Below are 5,370 nucleotides of genomic sequence, written 5' to 3'. Positions count from 1 at the left end.
GGGGGGGTTGTCCCCAATGCAAAACCATTTTACTAGCATCTGAGGTGCAGCGGTTAGGTGCTCCGCCGTCGCAGGCAAAAGACATGAGTTCGATTCACGTAAAAGGGAGATACATTTTAACGAGTAACTCTCCTTCTTTCTGCTGGGATGTAAAACATCTGCAATTACATTTATTACAATCATAAGTCTTTCGAGACACCAGTACTTCTTCTCCAAAGAGACTTGTTTCGTTACTGTTCTTATATTTTTGTTTCTTTTTGTTTGTTTGTTTGTTTTGTTTTGTTAAAATCTCTTTATACAAATTGCCACCCTGGAGAGTTGTAAGGAAAAAAAATTATAAGAAAGAAAAACACCAGCTCTGAGTAAAGAAAAAAGGAAAGAAAAGTCATGGAGGGAAAGAAATGTAAGTTCGTCAAAATCAAAATAAGACAACTATTGTAACTTCGCAATATATACGACTAAACGCCTATAATAGCATAATTATACCCGGCACTGAAGAGCAAAAGCTAACGCTGCGAAAGTGAAAGCTGTTATTGAATGTACACACGTTGTGTGGGCAACTCATCTTATTATAATGGAGCTAAGCCCGTTTGTGAGGTCAGTAAAAACTTTTTACACAGGTACCCATACAATCTACAAAAATGTGATTTCGACAAGAATTGTCCCAAAGGGTTACGTGGGCATATTTTCAAATTTCGGAAACTACTTTTTGATTTTTCAGGTTTGATGGTTTTTCCTGTAAATCGAAACTCTCAGATGTTTTCACTCTGCCATTAGCCATTTCATATTTTATTGGGGACTACTTCCGTTTAATATTGTGCTTCTTCGTGCGTGTGAGACAGCTGCTTCTTCCACTTCCAGAACTAGAATGGTCTTGATATCCAACTCCGTTTGGATGTGTGCCTGACAGTGTCGATGGATACTTCATATCAGGCCAATCGTCATTTTATCGACTTTTTGTAGATGCATTTGGTGTAGTCATGTCCCCAACACGTTGTGTTCGTGTAGGCCCGCAAAATTTTACTTCGTTGTATTGACGTTTTCAAAACGTTGGCGCGTATTTGGTGCGTAGTTTTTTAGAGCAAGACGAGATCTAGATCTTTCTCTATCCTAGATGTATAATTTGGAGTACAAAATTCAAGACTGATTTAGAGTAGTTAGCAAGAACAGAAGTGCCGTTTGTGCTTTGTGACTGAAGGGTCATGGGTTTGAACCCTGCTAAGGGGCCGAAATTGTGTCCTTGGTAGAGGTATTTTGTATGAATTTTCCTCACTTCATCGAAGTGGGAATGGGTACCCGGCGGTAGGCGGGAAAGATGTCTTGTATGTATAATACTCTGAACTCATTGTGAGGACTCGTATTCTTGTCATTCGACAGCGCTTGAAGAAGAACTGTAAAGGGGCACTATAGAAGTATTAGAAGTGTGAGCCTGAAAACTTGGTTATTCATACAGGTTTGACAACGATGAATTGTTTTTCTCACCCGAAACTTCAAAAGGCAGGCAACAACATGGCTGTATAAATGCAACTTGGTATTTTTCGTATTTCTTTTTTTAGTTTTAGTAAGAGTTTTACGGCACTTGCAACACAATAAGGTCATATAAGAGAAGAAGATTAGAGGTGTCACAAGAGAGTAACAAACATAAAAAAGAAGGAGCAGAGATCAGGACGATAGATGCTCGATAAGAAAGAAGGAGCAAACCACACCAGAGCATCCGCCTACCACCCATTTTGTATTTCTGATTTGTATATGACGGTTTGAAGTGTGCCACAAAAGTACATTTGTTCTGATGCTGATCTGACATATTATGTTTGCGCACGTCTTTAAGGAGTTAAAGAGTCTTCGTCATTGAGCTAGCAAAAGGGTTACAAGTTACATACATTTTAAGCGAGAAACGGCCCGTTCAGGGCACTTTTTGTCTGAGAGAGTTTGCACCACTTCAAAGGCGATGATCAAAGGGGAGTTCTACTTTGATGTGCTTTGACGTTCATTTCTATTGTGGTATCATCTCTCCGGGGTTCGATTCCTGAGAAAGATAGCCATTCCAATAAGTTCAGGAGATAAACAGTAGTGGACAGATGGAAAGAATTACAGCGGAATATTTGCCTTTTTCAAAGTTTTTTTTAAACGTACAATTTAGGTCATTTAGTAGGCGGGCTTCCAGCCTTGAAAGATCAACCAGGGCTGATAGGGCAGGGATACAACATTCCGGCAGAAAGACTGAGAGACTCGATTTTTTAAAAAGTTCACCCCACTCCGGAATCAAACTCAAATCTCCTGTGTGCCACGACCTGGGGAAAAAAAAAAGACAACTATAATAAAAAATGTGTCCTCGACTTTTTCGCCAACTACCCTCTCACACTCTGTCCTCTCTCCCACTTCTATGGCTTGAGCTACCCCGGCCGTCGCTGGTTAATTTCGCTTGGTTTGGGCGCCGTCCCAGGAGAATTCGTCACGCGACTGAATGCCCCTTGGGGTCTCGTTGTGGCGCCGGAAACCAGCACCAGGGATTTACGCATTAAGATACCATTCAGGGCGCATGCTTCGAGAGGCTGGGGAGTTCTGGTTCCGGCAAGTTCCCTTATTTCTGGAACATTCTCGCCAAGTGTATGCTTAAACCCGATGAGGTTAATTAGCGAGACACCTGTCATGTGAGATATTGAATTTAGCCCTTATTATGATGATGTCAAAAGGGTACTACGGTACGGTGGGGATCATGATACTAATCGTAATAATAAGTATAAGCGCCTGTCCAAAGCAACAGCAACAACAACAGTAACAATAACAACAACAACAACAACAACAAGGTGGGTGGTTGGCAGGTGCTCTGATGTGGTTTGCTTCTTCTTTCCTATCAAACATTTTATCATCCTTATCTCCCCTTCTCCCTTTTTATGTTTGTTACTCTCTTGTAACCCCTCTGATCTTCTGGCGCTCTCATGACCTATCTAATGCAGTTTCGAGCGCCGTAAAAACCTCTACCGAAACTAAAACAACAACAACAACAACAGCAACAACAACCATAAATCTATTGATGGGACGACTTCATGAGGCTCTAGGTGAGTTCCTGCCAACCTGAGAGATATCGCTCGACAAGTGTCCAGGTATTTTTGGTGGACGGTGGGTACAGGTATCACCCGGGCAGTGACAGGTGTTATTTGATGCCCTGTATAATTATGATCCATTTGGTGTTAGTTGCAACTGCTCTAATACTCTTGCTAGAACTTAAGTTTTAGTTTCAGTAGAGGTTTTACGGCGCTCGCAACTACATAAGGTCATATGAGCGCCAGAAGATTAGAAGTGTTACAAGAGAGTAACAAACAGAAAAAAGAAGAAGCGGAGATAAGGACGATAGATGTTTGGTATGAAATAAGGAGCAAACAACACCAGAGCACCCGCCAACCGCCCACTGCTAGAACTTTTCTTTTTAAAAAGCAAAACAAATAGGTCAATTAATTGCAAAAAATTGTGGAAGCAGACAGATCAAGAGACTGCTGGCAAAAGTGCGGCTCTGCTGGAAAAGAATGTGCTGTACGGGACAAAATAATATCTTTAAAAGGAAATTGATGATTGTCTAAGCTCCTTTTGGGAGATAGATAGATAGATAGATAGATAGATAGATAGATAGATAGATAGATAGATAGATAGATAGATAGATAGATAGATAGATAGATAGATAGATAGATAGATAGATAGATAGATAAAGAGAGAGGGAGGGGGAGAGAGAGCAGACAGACAGACAGACAGACAGACAGACAGACAGACAGACAGACAGACAGACAGACAGACAGACAGACAGACAAGCAGTCACACAGACAGACAGACAGATAGACTGACAAACAAACATCAGAGACAAGGGGAAATAGCGGTTTTGTAAAAAAAAATAATTTAAGAGATAGATCTATATCACGAAATGTTGCATGTAGCTGTTTCCACCAATTCTGAAGGCCTAGATCTAATGGTACGTTTTCATCCCGGCAGATATGTTGTGACGTCAGAACCAGCCATGTCTCCTGGGGACAACTGACAGGCTCATCTCGACACAAAACAACTATAAAGGTGGGGGGGGGGGGGGGGGGGGGCTGTTAGAAAACCCCTGGCAGAACAAAAGAAAAAACGAAAAAAAAAGCAACGAAAGAAAATACCATTCTTTTAATCTTTTAATCTTTCCCAGAAATGTCTGACTACAGTGACAGCGACGTAGGCCTACAGGGGAGGCAAAAATCACATTGTCATTTCAAAGGAAGTAACAATTGCACGTATAATACATGTATCTCAAACAAAATACGATAGAATGTACAGTGGCACAATAATATAGGCCCTGACATTACAGCACTCTTTGTGTTTGTTTTGGGGTTGTTTGTTTGTTTGTTTGTTTATTTTCTTATTTTTTCGTTTTCGTGTAGTTGTTTTGTGGTTTTTAACGTTTTTTGCATTTGTTTGTTTGTGTTATTGATGGTTTTTGTTTTATTTCGTTTGGGGTTTTTTTCAACTAAACATGGGCATGTCTTATTCAAGGACACGCCAAACCGATCATCTTCTACAGAAGAACAAAGGCAGTAATAATAAGAAGAAGAAGAAGCAGAAGACGAGTAAATAGCATTTACATGGCGAATATCCCCAATCACCAGGGAGCTTCATGCGCTTTACAATCAATAATATTATTACCCTAGCAGACCTTAGAACACTCAAAAACATTCTCAGCTGTTCAGGAAGCATGCAACTGATTAACCCCTTCACTGCCAGGCCCGAGACTTGAGTGATGGAGGTGAGCAAAAGTGCATTCCTGTGTTTGAAAAAAATTCCAGATCTACATTAATATAGTCGCTTTTAAGCACAAAGGGGCTATCCCGAAAAATGCTGATTTGAGAAAATCGAAGGTAAAGTTTTTGCCCCAAGTTCAGTTTCTTTAAAAAAAACAAGGAGAGTTTTCTCTTTAACCAAACAAATAATGTATACACACCAGTGAAACCAAACTTCTCCTATAGGTAGGGCAATGACCGCTTTTGATGTACGTCAAGATTTCTGGAAACCCCCTAAATCTGGGTTAGACCGCTTGTCCTTAAAAACGAACATAAAGTACATTCTTTGTGTTAATAAGAGATTTACCGCAATTGCAACACAAATATAGGTCGTGATATAAGTGTCAAAGATTGACGGTGTTCCATGCACAAGAGAGTGACATAAAAGAGAAGGGGAAAAAACGGTCGGAGGTTGTAGGAAGGGGGGGGGGGTTGGTAGAGGGGAAGGGAATGGGAGGGTTGTAGGGGTTACGAAATGATGATTGGGAGTGTGGGAGATAGAGTAGGAAAGGGGGTGTCATCATTTGTTCGGGGTATTTGGGGTACATGTATATGAGACAGAAAAATA

Source organism: Aplysia californica, unplaced genomic scaffold (assembly GCF_000002075.1).
Source record: "Aplysia californica isolate F4 #8 unplaced genomic scaffold, AplCal3.0 scaffold00368, whole genome shotgun sequence".
In the NCBI taxonomy this organism is placed as follows: domain Eukaryota; kingdom Metazoa; phylum Mollusca; class Gastropoda; order Aplysiida; family Aplysiidae; genus Aplysia; species Aplysia californica.
Note: the sequence above shows the minus strand (reverse complement) of the source record.